At 46.2% G+C, this 19835-nt stretch overlaps 1 protein-coding gene across 12 annotated transcripts in view; it reads left to right on the top strand.

Moving 5' to 3' along the window:
* Fnbp1 (formin binding protein 1) overlaps positions 1 to 19835 on the top strand; it is a 123806-nt gene that overhangs the window by 68089 nt on the left and 35882 nt on the right. The gene's annotated exons all lie outside the window — the stretch shown is intronic.

The raw sequence follows: 19835 nt of genomic DNA, 5'->3' as shown, positions 1-19835 counted from the left end.
AAACACAATTATGCCGTTAAATAGTGGCATTCATTCATGGTGCCCAGGGCCATTTGGGCATCGCGGTCTGCTTTTCTCTGGAAAAGCTGTGCCTTTTCATGGTGCTGTTTGGTTCTGCCAGATGAGTTCACGATCCCTTGAGTGGGGAAATACCGCGATTACCATGGAGGGATAGATGGCTGTTTTTTAAATTACTTTATGTACTAAAATGCTAAACTTGACATCGTGAGGGGAGAGTTTTACTTTACCAAGACATTCATTTTTAGATTAAGTGACCATACTTACCATAAATTCCTACTAACTAGTCACATTTAAAGTGTTGCTCAAATATTTTTTTTTAAGTCGCGTTCATTTATTTGTGTGTGTATTTGTGTCGCAGTCAGAGGATAACTTTGTAGAGGGGGTTCTTTCCGCCACGTGGGTCCTAGGAATCATTAAAATTTTGCAGCAAACCCTTTTATTTGATAAGCGATCTTGACGGTCCCTCTTCGGACTTTTCAATGTTACCCAGTTGAGAGTGGTATATGCATGCCTGTAATCCCAGCACTTGAGAGTGGAGGCAGGAGGGTCAGGAGTTCAAGGCCCTCCTCAGCTACACAGTGAGTTTGAAGCCAGTCTAGGATATATGAGACTCTGTCTCAAAAAAATTGAAAAATACGGGGCTGGAAAGATGGCTCAGTGATTGAGGGTACTGGCTGCTCTTCCAGAGGACCCAGGGTAGGAGTCAAAGCACCCATGTGGCAGCTTAAAACATATGTAATTCTAAATCCAGGAGATCTGACGACCTCTTCTGGCCTCTGCAGGCATTGCATACACGTGATGCACAAACATAAAATAAAAATAAATAAGTCTTTAAAACTATATATAGAATTAGGCGTGGTGGCACACAACTTTAATCTTAGCACTTAGGGGAGGCAGAGGCAGTGGATCTCTGTGATTTCAAGGGCAGTCTGGTCTACAGAGTGAGTTCCATGACGGCCAGAGCTGTTACACAGAGAAAACCTGTCTCAAAAAAAACAAACCAAAGACCATACACACACACACACACACACACACACACACACACACACACACAGAGCTGGAGAGATGGCTCAGTAGATAAGAGGGCATACTGTTCTAGGACAGGGACTCAAGTTCAGTTCCCAGCACCCACTTCAGACTGGTCACAACTTCCTGTGTATCCAACTCTAGGGAATCCCATGCCTCTGGCCTCTGTGGATACCTTTATTCATATGCATTGCTCAGAAATAGACTCACACACATAATTAAAAATAAAGTTAATATTTTTTCCTAGTTAAAAAATGCAAGGTGAATAGATTTAAAAAATAGATAAAAGCACCAGGTAAGATAGACTGAAGTATGTTTAAAAACTCACGATTAAATTAAGTCAGCTCAGTTTATGGTCATGTGTGTACACATGTGGAAGTCAGCTCAGTTTATGGTCGTGTGTGTACACATGTGGAAGTCAGCTCAGTTGATGGTCATGTGTGTACACATGTGGAAGTCAGCTCAGTTTATGGTCGTGTGTGTACACATGTGGAAGTCAGCTCAGTTGATGGTCATGTGTGTACACATGTGGAAGTCAGCTCAGTTTACGGTCGTGTGTGTACACATGTGGCACAAATGCACATGTTCTTTTAAAAATATTTTTACTTATTTTTATTTTTTGTGTATGAATGTTTGGCCTGCTTGTATATCTGTTTGCCGCCTGCATGCCTGGTGCCTATAGAGGTCAGAAGAGGGCATCGGATCCCCTGGAACTGGAGTTACAGGTGGTTGTGAACCACCATGTGGATGCTGGGAATGGAACCTTAGTCCTCTGTGAGAGCAGCTCTTAACCACTGGGCCATCCCTCCAGCCTCATCAACACTGTTTCTGAGACCCTAATTCAGGGATGTCTAGAACACAGGCTACATATCAGAGCCCGGAGCCTCCCACAGTGACCTGTTTCGGCTTTCTGTCGGCTGCCGGTGCTGGCGGTCATATCCTCTGCCCTTATCTTTGTGCCTCTTTTATTTACTTTTCTTATCTTCCTCTGCAGTCTGTGACCTCTCCTGCAGAGAGCAGTAGCCCTTGTGGGTTTCCTTATCTTCTCCTTGATTATGGAGAGAGCTTCCAGTCTTTTCCACCAAGAGTGTAATGGAACAGGCCTCTAACCCAGCACTTGGGAGGTGGAGTCCGAGAAATCGCTGCTGCTCAAGGCTACTGGTGGGGGGTGTAGTGGGGGGATCCTGACTGAAAGCGGAAAGGAAGAGGGGAAAGGAAGGGAAGAGAAAGTAAAAGACTGATTTTAATATGTCTTTTTAAAGAAGAAATTCTCACTCTTTATTTTGCCAAAATATCTTTATTCTATTTTTTTTTTTTTCGAGACAGGGTTGCTCCGTGTAGTTTTGGTGCCTGTCCTGTATCTCACTCTGTAGACCAGGCTGGCCTTGAACTCACAGAGATCCGCCTGGCTCTGCCTCCCGAGTGCTGGGATTAAAGGCGGGCGCCACTGCTGCCGCCGCCGCCGCCTCCGCCGCCGCCGCCCTCTTTATTCTGTTTTATGTGTGTGGATGTTTGTCTGAATGTGTGTTTATGTGCCACATGTGTACAGCGCCTGTGGAGACCAGGAGAGGGGATCAGATCCCCTGGAACTGGAGTTACAGACAGTTGTGAGCCACGCTGTGGGTGCTGGGAATTGAACCCAGGTCTTCTGAAAGGGCAGCAAATGCTCTTAACTGCAGAGCCAGCTCTTCAGCCCTCTAAAATGTCTGTTCTTAAAAAGCTTGATTTGGTAATCAGATACCATTTTCTGCTTCCTCTCCTTCATTGAGCTGTAGGGTTACATTCATCTATTTTCCTACATTGAATTAAGTGATCCTGGGTAAACTCAGCTAGATTATGTTACTGTTTTTTTAAGGACACAAACTTTTCAACATATTTCACTCAAGATTTTTCATTTCGGTGAGTGAGGTTGCACACACTATTGTAATCCCAGCTTTGGGAGACAGATAGATCAAAATTTGAGACTAGCTTGGGCTACATAATGAGACTGTTTAAAAAAAAAAAAAGGGCAGGCAGGCCTAATTCATTGAATTCATAAAAACTCCCCTTCTGTTTTCATTTACTTAGAATTTGGGAGGTTGCTCTTTTTTTCTGAAATAATTGTAAGATGGAAGTGTCTAGTTCTGGGTTTTGTCTTTTGTGTTTCCTTATGTTGAAGTGACAGGCTGGCTTTGAGTTCTTGCTTCCCTTGCCTCAACCTCCCCAGTCACTGAGACTGAAGACACACACTACATCACCAGCTCTTATTGTCTCTTAAATGTCTAACGAGGCTTCTCTGTGACAGTTACATATGTGTGGGTAAGTGCAGAGGCCAGAAGAGGGTGTTGGATCTCTTCATCCCTGATTCAGTGTTTCATTGTCTGCTCCTTTTTGATCCTGGTGGATTTTTATTTTCACTGAACCTGGAGCTTGCTTTGGCTCGGCTGCCTTCCAGCAAGCCCTGGGATCTGCTTGTCTCTACCCTGCCCAGCCCTGAGGTCACAGCCCTGAGGTCACAGGTGATTGCCACTGCCCCGGGTGGTTGTTGTTATGAGTGTTGTTTGTTTGGAGTGCTGAGAATGCAAACTCAAGCCTAGCTGCACATCAGACATTTCACTAACTGAGTCATCTCCCCACCCCATAGGATGTGTGGGGGTACCTCCTAATTGAATCGCTACCTCAATTACTTGCATGTTTCCATTGATTCATCTTTCCCTACGGGGAGCAGGTTTTTTGGTTTTGTTTTGTTTTTTTTTCTCAAAGTACCATGGCCACCCTCCCCAGGGATGTGAGGCTCCCAATTTGAGAGCCATGGACCCCAGAGCATAAGCACGGATGTCTAAACACAGACTATTTTAGGTCCTTTCGCTTTGGAGGTGACCTGAAACCTGCTGTCCACCCAGGCAATGCGGAGTCGTGAAGTCAGCTTTTCTCACTGAAGCCCCATTGTTGCCTTTGCTTTGTTTTTGGAAACAGGTTTCCGTACATAGCCCAAGCTAGCCACCCTCCTGCCTTCACCTCCCGAATGCTGAAATTTCAGGGGTGCATGGCCACACCCGCTTTCCATTGCCACTTCTGACAGTCTTTGACTCAACACAGATGTCTCTCCCCCAGTTTCCACAAATGATTAAGTGGCCCGATTATATTTGACTCAGCTCACCTTCCTGTTCCTAGCAGCCAGTTGTACAGTTTATGTAACGCTGTGCTGTGTCTCCCAAGACTCTGGAGTGTGTGTGATGGCCCAGGGGACATGTAGTATAAACTTGCATGAGTCTCTGGGTCTAGGTATGAGCAGAATCGCCTTTTCTTTCTGAAGACATCACTAAGTCATGATTGTCACAGTACTGTGTTCAAACTTCCTACATAGGTTCTTACCCACTTTAGGACACAGAAGACTTGCCTTGTGGCCAGGAGCTTGGTAATTAATTCCCTGAAAGGGCTTTTTCTCTGGGCGGGAGTGTACGTTTGGCTGTTCCCTGGATGCTGGATTCCTCAGAGGCACAGTGATGGAGGAGGAGGGCCAGCTGCATGTCCACGGCGTCCTCCAGCCTCTCCTCTCTGGAGGTGAGACTGTCAGGGTTTGGGCTCCTCCAGTTTCAGCTGGTTGATCCAGTTAGGCAGCCATATGTTGGAATGTATTTTCTGGTTTTAGTAAAAACAGATCTTATCCTTCCCCTGACACAAGTGATAGTAACACGGCGCTGGTTACCGCGTGGAAAGGTCACGGTCACGACAGAACCCAGTGGGACCTTTTAGAGATTTATTAGGAGGGAAAAGGGGTGGGGGGAACAGGACCAGGCCTAGTGAGAAAGAAAGATGGGGGAGGGAGCAGAGCAGAGAGGGAACAGAGAGGGAACTTCCGACAGTGCCCTGCTTTGCCAGCCTGGTATGGGATGAGAGGGGAAGGTTGTCCGAATGAACAGCCTGTAAATTAATATTTCCCAACAGAGAGTGCAGTGTTTTCTAAACACTCATGTTAAAATCAAGTCCATCCGAGGCCTGGGTGAATAACCCCACCCTGTCATGTGACTGCCATCCCTATGTAACTTTACATGCATAGCAGGGTATTGTCTAACAGAATCTACAGTCACTGGCTACAGAGGGCTGTAGAAATGAAAACAGTGGTCGAGTTGGGTTTTGTTGTTGTTTTTACAAACTTCAGTATCAATTTCTTGTTTTTCTTGTGTGTGTGTGTGTGTGTGTGTGTGTGTGTGTGTGTGTGTGTGTACATATTCAGGTGCACATGTGTGTACAGAGGCCTGTTGATGTCGGTATCTGCCTCCGTCACTATCCATCTAATTTATCTTTGAAAAGAATGTATTATTATTTGTATGTGTGTGTGTGTGGGGGGGTGTCCCCCACAGTGCCCATGTGGACATCAGTGGACAGCTTCAAGAGTTGGTTCTCTCCTCCCACCATGTGGGTGCTGGGATAGAACTCAGCTTGTCTGGCTTGGTGGCAAGGGCCTCTTCCACCGAGCCATCTCCCCAGCCTTTACTTTTCTTGGAGGTGTGGCTCTTCTGTGGCTACAGTCTCAATTTATGGACCCCTCTCAGCCACAGAAAGTTTGTGTGGCTTCTTCTCTTCATACTTCAAGAGAGGTGACTAGTTAGAACTCGGATGTGAGTTCACCTTCTCTCTGGTTTAATCATGAGCCTTTTTTGTTGCATAACTCAATTTGAGGAAATACTTAAGTTAAATTATTGCTGAGTGTGGTTGGCTCACACCTGTAATCCCAGTACTTGGGAGGCAGAGACAGATGGAGTTCCATGAATTTTAGATGGCCTAACAAGTTTCAGGCCAGCCAGGAAAAACAAAAGTTAAGTTACATTAGAATCGTCAACATAGAGCAGACCAGTTTCTGTGGGACTTTACATCTCATTTTTCTATGGTAATATGACTTGTGAACGTTTTCAGGGTGGGACATTACAACTATAATCCCTGCACTCGGGATAGTTTACATCAAGCGAGGACAACACAGCAAATTCCAGGCCAGCCTAGGATTCAGAGAAAGACTGTCTCAAATCACTCCCATGTAAATGCATGTTTCCTGTTCCAACTGCCTGGTCCCAAATAACTGACTCAGAGGCCGAATATGAATTATAAATACTCAGCTGATAGCTCAGACTTGTTACTAGCTAACTCTTACACTTAAATTAACCCGTATTTCTATTTATGCTTTGCCACATGGTGGTAGATTTATTAGCATGGCACGTTCATCTCCTGCTCCCTCTGCATCTGACTGGCCAACCCCTGACTCTGCCCTTCTCCTTCCCATCATCCTTAGTTTGTTCACCCCGCCTATACTTCTTGCCTGGCTACTGGCCAATCAGCGTTTTATTAAGCCGATTCGAGTGACAAATCTTTATAGTGTACAAGAGGATTATTCCACAGCACTCCTGAAAATAAGAACAATAAAAAAAGGGGAGACTTTGAATATAGTTCATTTTAAGACATTACATACATGTCTCTATTATAAAGTCAGATAGGAGGAAGGCCTGAGTTGTTATGAAGAAAGGGAGAATTCTAAGGTATGGACATGAGGATGTAAGCTGAGGTTTGGTTTGGGAATTAGTGTCTTTCACATGCTTTTCCACTGAGCTGAATTCAGGTTTTTACATTTGTCTGTTTATTTAGTTATTCATGGGGTTAGGAGTGAGCATGCCATGACGCGCCAGTGGGGGTCAAAGGACACTTTAAGGAGTCAGTTCTCTCCTTCCACCATTTGGGTCCTGGGGGTTAAACTCAGATTGTCAGGCAGCAGACACCTTTACCCTCTGGGCATCTTGCTTGCCCCTGATTCCAGGTGTTGGTTTTGTTTTGATTTTTGAGACAGGGTCTCATTATATAGGCCTGGCTGGCCTGGAACTGTGTACTGTCCTAGTTGGCTTTTTATTACCTTGGTAAACATCATGACCAAAAGTAACCTGGGGAGGAAAGGGATTTTTTCATCTTGCTACTTACAGCCCATCATGAAGGAAAAGTCAGGGCAAGAAGTCAAGCAGTAGTAGAGGCAGGAATGTACGCAGAGGTCCTGGAGGAACAGTGCGCTTCCTGGCTCGCTTCTCAGGGCTTGCTCAGTCTGCTTTCTTAGACACCCAGGACCACCTTCCCGGGGTGGCCCCAACCACCATGAGCTAGGTCCTCCTACATCAATCATCAATTAAGAAAAGTGTTCAGGTGCTGGAGAGATGGCTCAGTGGTTAAGCAACAGCTGCTCTTCCTGGGGTCCTAAGCCCAATTCCCAGCACTCATGTGGCGACCCACAACTATCTATCACTGTAGGTTTGTGAGATCTGATGCCTTCTGGTGTGCAGATGTACATGCAGACAAAACACCCATCTACATAAAATACACAAAGAAAATGCACCACAGCCTTGCTCACAGGGCAATCTGATGGCAGCATTTTCTCAATTGAAGTTCCCTCTTCCCAGATGGGTCTGGCTTGTTTCAGGTTTACTAATAAGTAAATAACCAAAACATCAACCAGGCTGGCCTCGAACTCACAAAGATCCGTTTTCCTCTGCCTCTTGAGATGGGATTAAAGACAAGTGCGGCCATGCCCCTCTTTCGGGTTTGTGTTTTGTTTAGATGTATTTGCTTTCTGTGCATGAGTGTTTGGGTGCATGTGTGTCTGTGCATCGTGTGGGTGCTGGGAACACAAATGCTCTCTGGAAGAGCAGCCAGTGCTCTTTACGGATGAGCCATCTCTCCAGCCCCCTCTTTCAGGTTTTTAAATTATAATTAAAAGGTCATGTGGGGGCTGGAGAAGTGGCTCAGTGGTTAAGTGTGTACTGGTTTTACTGAGAACCAGAGTTCAGTTCCCAGCACCTAAGTCAAGCAGCTCCCAATTGCCTGTAACTTCAGCTCTATGGGATCTGACACCCTATTCTGGCTTCCTCAAGAACACACACACACACACACACACACACACACACACACACACAATGATAAAATATTTTTAGAACTGCATATATTTTGTATGTGTGTGTTTTCAACATTTATTTTATTATTTTAATTATGTACGTGTGTACACGCACACTTGGTGCTCAAGGAGGCCAGAGGCACCAGATTTCCCTGGAGCTGGAGTTACAGTCATTTGTGAGCTGCCTGACTTGGGTGCTGCGAACTGAACTCATGTTCTCTGCAAGAACAATGAACATTCTTAACCATCAAACCATCTCCCCACTGTGTGTGTGTGTGTGTGTGTGTGTGTGTGTGTGTGTGTATGTGTGTTTTAATATGTCTTAGATTATGTGATAGAATGTTTCAAATATTAAAAACAAAATTGAAGTCTAGAACTTCTGCCATCATTAAACAAGAAGGCCTTTTGTTCAAAGGATTGTCTGATAATTTTCTCAAGATCAGTGGAGCGGGCAGCCTGGGCCATTGGCCACTCTAAGAACACAGTCGCAGTGCCTGAAGCAGGGTGAGAGGTTTACTGTGACCGGAGCCAGATAAGCAGTGGAGGGTTAAGTTTTCACCGTTTGGGGAAGCTGTCTCCAACCCACGCCCCCTGAGCGCTGGACGCAGTGGAATGAAGTGGTTGCATGCTTCCTTTGCTGTCTGGGGTACTGAGTTGATGGCTTTATTGAACATGTAAGCGTCTTTCTTGCTGGCCCCCAATTTTTGTTTTAGGTAAAAATGTCTGACTAGATCTCTGAAGGATTTCTTCAGGAATCAGGAAGGCCAAGGAAGGCAAGTGCCTTAAAGGCATCGGTGGTGTGGTTCTGTCAGCAGCTGGGACACCCACGCCCTCCCAGGAGTCTAGAAGATAATTCTAAAAACAAAAAAAGATAAAAAGAGGAAGTGGTCAGCACGAATGCAGGAAATACATATTGCAACTGCAGCTTCATCTTGGAACCTAAAAGGGTTTAAAAATACTTTTTGGTTTTTCAACACAGGGTTTCTGTGTGTAGCCCTGGCTGTCCTGGAACTCACTCTGTAGAGCAGGTTGGCCTCGAACTCAGGGATCTAACTGCCTCTGCCTCCTGAGTGCTGGGATTGAAGGCGTGTGCCACCACCACCACCACCCAGCCTGTTTTTATTTTTTGAGAGCACATCTTTCTTAGCAGGTTGCCCTCAACCTCTCAGTCCTTCTGCTGAGGCCTAACAAATGCTAGAAATGCAGACGTATGGCCAGCATTCGTGGCTTTAATGTACTGCTAATCAAATGAATATATTTAGCCTCAAAAACATTCCAAGCATCTAGGCATTCAACAGAGTATGTGTTGGTGGAGGAATGCGTAGCACCCGTTGGGTAATAATGGAAGGTTTCGTGAGGGCTCCGGTTAACAGACAGGAGATAGAGACAGAGAACGGGAATCGGCTGGATATGGAATAGCAAACCTTCCAGAGAAGCAAATGGCCTGTTAGTTTCATCATCACTGTGACCCAATGCCTGGCAGAAACAGCTAGAGGAAAGAAAGACTTTGCTCATGGTTCTAGAAGTTTCTCTCTGTCCTAGCAGGAAAGCGTTACATCACAGAAGCCAGCAAAAAGAGAGACAGAAAGAGGTCAGGGCAAGATAGAGTCTTGAGAGACACCCCTCCAGTGACCTGCTTCCTCTAGGCAGGCCTCGCCTTACACAGCCCACCTTCTCCCTGGAGTCTGCTCAGATGTTGAGTCTGTGGAAAGCCTAACCTTAGGACTGTCAGAGCCCTAGCTTTCTCACCGCCTGGGGACAAGCTTGACTCTCACAGCCTGGGGACAAGCTTGACTCTCACTGCCTGGGGACAAGCTTGACTCTCACTGCCTGGGGACAAGCTTGACTCTCACTGCCTGGGGACAAGCTTGACTCTCACTGCCTGGGGACAAGCCCTCACAGACTCACTCAGAGGCGCTCCACTGAACTTATGGGTGTTTCTCAGTCCAGTCAAGTTCACATTCAAGACTGACCTTCAAAACCAAGCATGGCATGGTGTGATATCTTGTGCCAACACTCCAGGCACTTGAGAGGCTGAGGCAGGAGGACTGTGAGTTTGAGGCCAATGTGTGCTACATAATGAGTTGGAAGTCATCAAGGGTTGCATAGATTCTTTCTCAGGAACAACGACAGAGCCCCAAGCTGGGCGGTGGTGGCGCACACCTTTAATCCCAGCACTCAGGAGGCAGAGGCAGGTGGATCTCTGTGAGTTTGAGGCCAGCCTGGTCTACAGAGTGAGTTCCAGGACAGCTAGGGCTACACAGAGAAGCCCTGCTTGAACACCACCCCACCCCCAAAAAACCAACAATAGCGGAAACAAGTAAATAATTGTGAAAGAGAGAGAAAGGAAAGAAGAAGAAGCAGTGAGATGGCTGTTATGATATTACACACGTGCCCCCCCACCCCCCGGCTGGCCAGGCCAGGGTATCCCCCCGCGTGCAGGGGAACATGCCGGGCAGATACAGTGGCGGGTGCGTGGACAGTCACTCATACCCCAGACACTGTGTCCACATGGAAGTGAGTTTATTATAATAGAAAGATAGGGAAAGAGGGAGACAGAAAGAAGGAGGGGGGAGGGGTCGAGGGTGCACACCTCATGGGAATGGAGAGAGAGCAGAAGAGAGAGAAGAAGGGAGGGGTTTTTTCTTTTCTTTTTTCTTTTTCTTTATTTCTTTTTTTGTTTGTTTGTTTGTTTGTTTTCAAGACAGGTTTCTACGTGAGTTTTGGTGCCTGTCCTGGAACTTGTTCTGTAGACCAGTATGTCCTTGAACTCACAGAGATCCGCCTGGCTCTGCCTCCTGAATGCTGGGATTAAAGGCGTGTGCCACCACTGCTCAGACATAGTTCTTATTTTTTATTTCCTCGGGGTCCTTGAGTATTTATTTATTTCATAAATGCAAGGAAACTATAGGCATTAAAGCTTCAAAAAGGGCCAGGTGTGATGGCACACACCTTTGATCCCAGCACCTGAATGTAGAGGCAGGCAGATCTCTGACTTTGAGGCCAGCCTGATCTACAGAGTTAGTTCCAGGAAAGCCAGGGCTACACAGAGAAACCCTGTCTCGAAAAACATAAAACAAGGGATTGGGGATTTAGCTCAGTGGGTTTGGTTCTCAGCTCCGGAAAAAAAAAAAAAGAAAAAAGAAAAGAAAAGAAAAGAAAAACATAAAAACAAAAAAGTTTCAAAAATTATTCATCTTTCAGTCTCTGGAATTGATGGCTCAGGGACTTGTGTTAGATGAGGGTGCAGCTCCTCATTGTGTCTCATAGACCTCTCCCCTTTCATACATTATTTATGTTATTTATTATTATTATTGTGAGGGGGTGACACAGTGACATGAAGAGTCAGTTCTCTCCTTCCACCTCAACGTGGGCTCTGGGGATCAAACTCAGTTTACAGGGCGTGCATGGGAGGAGCTAAGCCATCCTTTTGGCTCCATTGTGTTTCTTTATCTCTGTATATGAACTTTTGTGCAACTTCTAATTACTTATTTTTATTTTATATGCACTGGTGTTTTGCCTGCATGTAGGTCTGTATGAAGGTATCAGAATCCTGGAATTACAGACAGTTGTGAGCTGCCATGTGGGTGCTGAGAATCAAACCCAGGTCCTCTGGAAGAGCAGCCAGTGCTCTTAACCAGTGAGCTGTCTCGCCAGCCCCGTGCTTTTAATTACTCTATTAGCTCATTTATTGAGTTCTTAAATTTCTGCAACTACTCCCCCCCCCCTTTGTTTTTTTGAGACAGGGTTTCTCCGTGTAGCTTTGGTGCTTGTCCTGGAACTGCTCTGTAGACCAGGCTGGCCTTGAACTCAGGGATCTGCCTGCCTCTGCCTCCCAAGTGCTGGAATTAAAGGCGTGTGCCACCACCACCAGGTGCAACTACTTTTTCATTTCTAGAAGTTTCACTGCTATCTTCTTCAGACCTTCACTTGATAACATCATATTATTGTGACTTCTGTTACTTTTTCTTTTCTTTCTTTCCTTCTTCTTCTTCTTCTTCTTCTTCTTCTTCTTCTTCTTCTTCTTCTTCTTCTTCCTCTTTTTGCTTTTTGCATCTTTTTGTTTTATATTTCTTCCAGACATTCTGATAGTCCAGGTTCTTGTGGTATTGGGTCTCATGGTGGCCTGCTCCCTGGTACGTTTATAATCTTTCTTGAATGAATATCTTTGACAGTGATTGCTTCTCCTTTGGAGATGTAGGACCATGGAAATGCCACCCTAGCAAGGGTATATGTAGGCAGAATTTTCTGTCCCACCAACCAGCTCCCAAATAACCACATAGAGACTTATTAATTATAAATCATTGGCCAATAGCTTTGGCTTGTTGCTAACTAGACCTTACAACTTAAATGAACCCATATTTCTTATCTATGTTCTACCATGTGACTCAGTACCTTTCCTCAGCACAGCATATTCATCTTGCTTCTCCCCAAGTCTCCTGGCGACTCCACCTTTCTTTATCCCAGAGTTCTCACTGTTTGAAAGTCCCACCTAAAGCTCTTTCTGCCTAGCTATTGGCCATTTAGCTCTTTTTTAAACCAATGAGAGCAACACATCTTTACAATGTACAAAAAGATTATTCCACAACAGATATTTGTTGTTTCTGCCAGGCAATTTTTTATACTAATTTATGGGCTTGGGCATTCTTTTTCAAATATATTTTTTATTTATAATTTTATGCATGTGTGTGTGTGAGCCTGAGTATATATGTGTGCATGAAGTGGCATGCCTGAGGAAGCTAGAAAGGAACTTTAGATTTTCTTGAGCTGGACTTACAGGCAGTTGTGAGCCACCAGGTGGGTGCCGGGAGCCAAACCTGGGGCCTCTAGAAGAGCAATGAGTGTTCCAAACCACTGAGCCATCTCAGGCTTGGCATTTTATCTTCCATGGACAGGCTTAGGGGTTTGTGTATCAGCAGACACTCTTACCTCCCCCCATAGCCTGAAGTCCATGCGAGGTTCTTGGACGTTTCTCTGATCAATAGGACTCTTGTGAAGTGCTGTGTAGCCTAGAGAAAGCAGAGCCAACCCAGGTCACAGTGGAAGAGCCTGTGGTCTCCCATGATGGCTCCTTACAGAATAACACATGTAAGGTGGAGCCGTTGTTTGGAGAGTCTGGCTATATGGCCCTGGCTGGCCTAGTACTCACTATGTACCCCGGAATGGCTTTAAACTTGGGGTCGTGCAGTCTCAGCCCACAGGTGAGTGCTACCACCAGCTGAGTAGCAAGCATTCTTCATTAGATGTTTGCTGTGACTTGGACAATAAAGGTCAGCAGCTGCCCCCAGGCAGTTCAGATTAACTTCAGGAATGGAGTAAAGGGCGGGGACATGGCTCAGTCACAAGTGTCCAGACCAGAGTTCAACCCATAACCCATTTTCATTTGTTTAAAAAAAAAATGCTGAGTGTGGTAGCATACCTTTATAACCCCAGTACTGGGGTGGGTGGGGGAGGGTGAAGACAGGTGGGTCCCTAGGGCTCATTGGCCAGGCCGACCAGCCTGATTGGGGAGTTCCAGGCTGGTGGCAGACTGTTGAAAAGAAAGCGATTAAGTGGATGGTGCCTGAGGAACAACACTCGTCCTCCGTGCTCAAATGCATACACATGTACCTGTATACCCACACACACGTGTACATGCACATACACTGAAAAGAAATAACGGAAGCATGATATTCTTGCTCCTGTGTCTAACAGGACTGTGTTTGAGCCTCCCAAGTGTTTCTTTTCTAAAACTAGAGATTTGCGTGTCTCTATGGTCACCCTGAGAAACAAATGCAGCACTGTGTTAACCCTGGTGGCAGAGATAGCAAATGCCCAAGACCTTCAGCCAGCGTGTCCGTAGCCATGGGTGTCAGAACCTTTGTGAACCCCGGGTGGAGTTGCTTGTTGAGAGAAGGCAGAGGGAAAGGTACAATCATTTCATCCTGGAATGGAAGCACACAACTTTAATCCCAGCACTTGGGAGGCAGAGGTTGGCAATCCATGGAGAGAGTTCCAGGCCAGCCAGGGCTACATAGTGAGACTCCAGCTTCCAACATCCATAATGAAACGCTGCAGTCTACTGCAATGGTCGTGTCTAGAAACCAGGAGGCCCCGGCCCTTCCTCATCTCAGTGCGAGCTCAGAGCGGGTTTGCTTCTGCAGCCTCCTCTCTGGACGCGGGGTGGACTCTCCACATGGCCTGCTGCCCGCCCAACAAAAGATGCTTTTCCCGTTGAGTTAACAGATACTTTGAATTCTACTTTGGGTAACTGGGGTACGGGGCAACAGAAAGCCTTTTCTTAGCCCTGCTTAGCAAGTGAATGGCCACCGGATGGAGATCCTGCTCTCATTTGCTATCTTTCAGTTTGGGGTTAGTTTTTTGTGTTTGTTTTTTTTCCTTTCTCCTTCTATTTCAATGACTGTGCACCAGAGTAACCCACAGCCCCGGGGCTGGAGCACTGTAAGACTGGAGGGGAAAAAAAGAAGCTTCAGGAAATTGCTGGAATAGTTCAGGCATATTTCTTTGGTTAACTTATTTTGAAGTTTTTCTGTTTTGTATTTTCGCTGCCCTTATAATTTATCCCAGACAGGCTGCATTGTTTTGGCAAGCCCTCGGCCTGGAAGTTTCCAGCGACGCTCCCAGCGCTCCGACTGAGTAGGAATTGTCAAATGCACTCTTAGTTTGGAAGTTGAAAATGTATTCTAGATGCGACCCTTTGCTGGAAAAGTTCAACAATGCCACTTATACCACGACATGGCAGGACAAAGACTGGCTTCATGTCCTTGTCCCTGCCCCGCCCCCCCCTCACCTCCTCAGCTTCCCCCCTCCCGTCAGCTTCGCAGAGCCCACTCTCAGAGGCAAGCCAGGCCTGTTCCAGCATTCAGTGGTAGAATTTACATCGTTTGCTCATCAAGACAAAAGAAGATATTCCTTAATAATGCAATTAGGCTATAAGCACTGTTTCATGCTGGCGGATTAGTGCTGTGGTACAGCTTTTAACCACCGTGCATGAGGTTTTAGGTTCAATCCCCAGGTGAGTGTGCATCGACTATAATTTAGGGGCTGGAGAGATGGCTCAGCGGTTAAGAACACTTGGTTCTTGCAGAGGACCCGGGTTCATTTCCTGGCATCCGCGTCAGGAGGCTCACAGCCCCCCCGTAACTCCAGCTCCAGGGCAGCTGACACCCTTTTCTGTCTCCACAGACACCCCCCCCCCTCTCTCTCTCTCTCACACACACACACACACACACACACACACACACACACACACACTTAAAAATATATCTTAAAAACATACAATTTTGAAGCCTTTAAAACATGTGAAACTGCCAGGCAGTGGTGGCGCACACCTTTAGTCCTAGTACTCGGGAGGCAGAGGTAGGTGGATCTCTGTGAGATCGAGGCCAGCCTGGTCTACAGAGTGAGTTCCAGGACAGCCAGGACTGTTATATATAGAAACCTTGTCTTGGGGGGGGGGGGGGAATATATATATATGTATATATGTATATATATATATAAAACTTTGATTTCTTTTCATTAAGTATTATTTTCATCATTATTACTATTGTTGTTGTTCTGAGACAAGGTTTCATTGTGTAGCCCTGGCTGACCTACAACTCATATGTAGACCAGGCTGGCCTCAAACTCACAGAGATCCTCTTGCTTTTGCTTCATGAGTGCTAGAATTAAAAGTATATGCCACCACATCTGGACTATATTATTATTTTTTAACCAGGTTATACATCTGTCCATCAAGGGTGAACAACCAAAATACTGGACATTGGGTTACATTTGTCTATTTATTTATTGATGTGGGGACTGAACCTAATGCCCTGAGCATGCCAGGCAGGCATTGAGCCACATCCCATCCCTAGTTTCCAATTGCCATTTCAAATTATTAGCTGTTAAGTAATGCCAATACACTAGTTAGCTCTTTACTTTTCTTTTTGTGTTTGTTTTTTTGTTTGTTTGTTTTTGAGTCAGCCTCAGAGTCTCACTCAGCCTCCCAAATGCTGGGATTCTAGGCGTGTATTTTATGCCTGACTTGCAGGGTACCTCTTGTGAACATTTAAAAGGATTTTAGAGCTGGAAGTGCAACTGAGCCCTTTACAGGGCTTGCCTCGCAGCCAGCGTGGCTCTGGGTTGCATAAAACAGTGCTGGTGCACAAGCTAGTCGTCTCAGCCTGAAGAAGGTGGAGTCAGGAGGGCTTCAGGTTCAAGGTCATCCTCAGCTACATATGGAACTGGAGGCCAGCCTAGGCTTCAGGGGAGTCTGCCTGAAAAATGAAAAATAAATAAATAAGCACACAAATCCATAAAATGGTTTCACTAGGCTGTGTTCACAGATGTAAAGCTGCGTAGAGGCCAGAGGCTGAGCTAGTTAGTCATTCTGGCCGGACCCTACACGTTGGCAAGTCTGGAGATGTCTCGTGTTATTGGTTAGGGTTTCCTGGGATCCTCTGTGGGTTTCTATCTGTTGATGTAAACGTGCCTAGAAAATAGGTAATCACATGCTGTGTTATTAATATCCTATTACTCTATTGCTATCTGGTGCCCTGTATGGCCTGTTCTTTCCTGGCTGCATCCGACAGGTAGGCAGGTGGGGTGAGCAGGAATGCTTTACTTTACAAACTATGCAAACTGTGAGTTTGATGTTGGACATGGTGTCTGTATTCCCAGCACTCAGGAGACTGAGGCTGGAGGATTGCTGTGAATTTGAGGCCAGTCTGGGCTACACAGGGAGTACCAGGCTATAATATGAAACTCTATTTCAACAAAACAAAACAGATGAGAAAACAAACCTGTAAACTTGAATTATTTTCAGCAAACAGATTTTTTTCCTCTTCCTTTGGTCATCCCAAGAAAAAGAACGCAGGGTGGAGAAAGCCTAACTAACCCAGACTGTTAAATTCCCGAGTTTACCGTTCTCTTGGCACAAACAGTTTGAGGAGGGATCAGAATCCAGAGGCCCTGCTGGGTCCCCTCAGTGCCTGCCCTGCAGGGAGATCAGGCCCATCTGCCAGTCCCGGGAGCTGGGCCCGGCTGCCAGGCATTGCAGATTCTCGGCAGCCTGTGTGGATGCACCATGGTGCAGCCATTGAGGCATGGTGCCTCACTGAGGTGGGGGATGAGGGGCAGATCGAGCTGCCTTGTCTTCCAACGTAAAACCCAGCTACGAGTTCTTGGATAGTGATTCCGGGGAGCACCAAGAAGCCACTGCTCCAGAGAACGAGTGCTGGGCAGACTGCCTGGGCTCCTAAGGATGGTCCTCATTGCTGTTCCCAACAACACACCAAAAACTCTTGGTAATAAAAGATAAGATTTTTATAATTAAAAAAAAGATTTATTTATATTTACTTATTTTCATTTTATGTGTTTGAGTGTTTTGCCTACATGGGCATAAGTCATGGAAGCCAGAAGAGAGCATCTAATCCCCTAGAAGTGGAGTTAGGGATAGCTGTGAGCTACCGTGTGGCATGCTGGGAACTCAGGTCCTCTGCAAGAGCTGCAAATGTCCTTAACTGATGAGCGGTTGCTACAGCCCTGTACCTTTTTGACAATGGGCAAGGAAAAATGGCTTTCCCAAAGACGTCAAAGATGAGCCCTTCCTGGCCGACTTGGTTAGGGTTACATAGTGAGCCCTGTGCTGAGAGCGCGACCAATCAGAAGTGAAGCCATGCACAGCAGGCTCCACACCAAGGAATTATGAAGTGAAGATTTAATTTTTCTGACAACATCTAGATGAGTCTCATTCGGACCTGTCCATGACTTACATCCTCAGGCAATGTGGGTCTTTTGAATTTTGTAGATCTTTACATTCTGAAACTCTGACTCATACACACACACACACACACACACACACACACACACACACTCACGCCGAACACCTCTGTGTATCTTTGAACTACAGTGACATTACTTGTAAGGTATTCTTAGAACAGCAACTTTAAAGGAATAGCCAGTGGTGTGGGTAGGAGAGGAAATTCAGACCTCTGAGACAACCTTGGCTTTTTTTCTTTCTTTTTAGTTTTAGGGTTTTTTTTAGTTTTTTGAGACAAGTTCTCTCTGTTTAGTCCTGGCTATCCTGGAGCTTCCTATGTAGACCAGGCTGGCCTCAAACTTACAAGAGATCTTCCTGCCTCTGCCTCCCAGTGCTGGGATTAAAGGTGCATGTCACCATGCCCTACTGACTGGGGGCTGTTTTTTACACAGGTTTACCAACACCTGAGAAGGTGACGCTTGCCTTAGATGGCAGGAGACACCATGTCAGACATGACATTGCCTTCAGTCGCTCCAGGTTTCCTGTCTGCTTCCTCATGGGGCTGCCTCCACAGTTCACACCCTCCGCGGTTCACACCCTCCGAGGTTCACACCCTCCGCAGTTCGCACCTGAGGTCCTGAACTGTTTTATCATCACAGCTGCATAGGACTTGGGGAAGGACACCCTGAAACTGTTAGGCGTTAATAAGCTCTAAAAGCAATTTCATGGCTGGACTGAAACATTATGAGGGGGCGCCAAGGGAAGAGGAGTCCAGCAGCTTCCCCCAGACAGTGCAGGAAGACACAGCTCTTAGCAGTTAAATTGCCATGAGTAGATTTATCTTCTGGACCCCGCCGCCTCTGTGCGTGTGTGTGTGTGTGTGTGTGTGTGTGTGTGTGTGTGTGTGTGTGTGTACGTGTTTGAGCATTCACACATACATATTCTGCCAAAAGATATCCCATCCCTATTTTAGGACCATTTCCCTGAAATAAACAGGCAACCGCTTTATCTGATTGCAGTTATGTTCTGTCTGGAGTGGGGTCCCCTCTAAGACTTTCCGAGGAAGGCCTATGAATGAAGCAGAAGTTATTTTAGAAGTTGTATTCTACACGGGAATCCCCTTTTTAACATATTCACGATAGTGACAACTGAGGAGGTTGAGAACTCTGGTGTTGGAAGCCTTGGCCGTGCAGATGGAAGGCAGGCAGGGGACACTGGTATTTTCACAGGATCACTGCTGTCTACTATGAGGGGGTGGATTTTTGAAGGTAGCTAGGGATGAATGTCACTGGGACTTAGTTAATGTACTTGGTGGGGGACTGTCAGAGGCGGAAGGCAGAGCATATGGCCAGGACAGGAGTTGACAGGCTGCCAGCAAGGAGGAAGAATGTAGTGCTAAAACACACCCAGGTTAGCTGAGGAGACTCCATGCCTTACAGAACCAAAAAGCCCCAGCTAATAAGGAAATGCTTGGAAATACTGGGTGATCTTTGTTCATGAATAGGGAAGAAAATAAAGGAAGCCACCAGACTGTCCCCTTGTGAGTGAAATGTGTGGAGGAAGTGGAACTCAGGTTAAGGTCACCAGGTCAGAAGCCAGGGAGAAACTTTGAGATTAAAAGCTCACCTGAGGGGGCTGGAGAGATGTGCTTAGTGTGAATCAGGCTGTGGGTGTGATACCCCGAATCCCCACTCTCCAAAAAAGACTGATTCTAAAGGGCACTGGCTGCTCTTTTAGAGGATCCGGGTCTGAGTCGCAGCACCCACATGGTGGCTCACAGCCATTGATAACTCCAGCTCCAGGGATCCAATGCCTTCTGGCCTCCTTGGACACCAGCCCACATATAGGGTATGGATATATGTGCAAACAAAACAGCCATATGCATTAAAAAAAAGAAAAAAAAACCTTACCCGAGGGCCCCTGAGATGGCTCAGTGGGTAAGGGTGTTTGCTACCAAGCCTGATGATCTTCGTTTGATTCCCACATGGTGAAAGGGGAGAGCCAACTCCCACAAGTCCTCTGATCTCCACACATGTGCCATGCTGTATGTGTGTCTGCTTGCCTCTGCCTCCCAAGTGCTGGGATTAAAGGCATGCACTACCGCCAACCACTCCCAGCTCAGTCATGGATCTTGATCTTCTA

Source organism: Peromyscus eremicus, chromosome 4 (assembly GCF_949786415.1).
Source record: "Peromyscus eremicus chromosome 4, PerEre_H2_v1, whole genome shotgun sequence".
NCBI lineage: Eukaryota > Metazoa > Chordata > Mammalia > Rodentia > Cricetidae > Peromyscus > Peromyscus eremicus.
The sequence above is the reverse complement of the archived record's forward strand: the minus strand, read 5'-3'. Positions and strand labels throughout refer to the sequence as shown.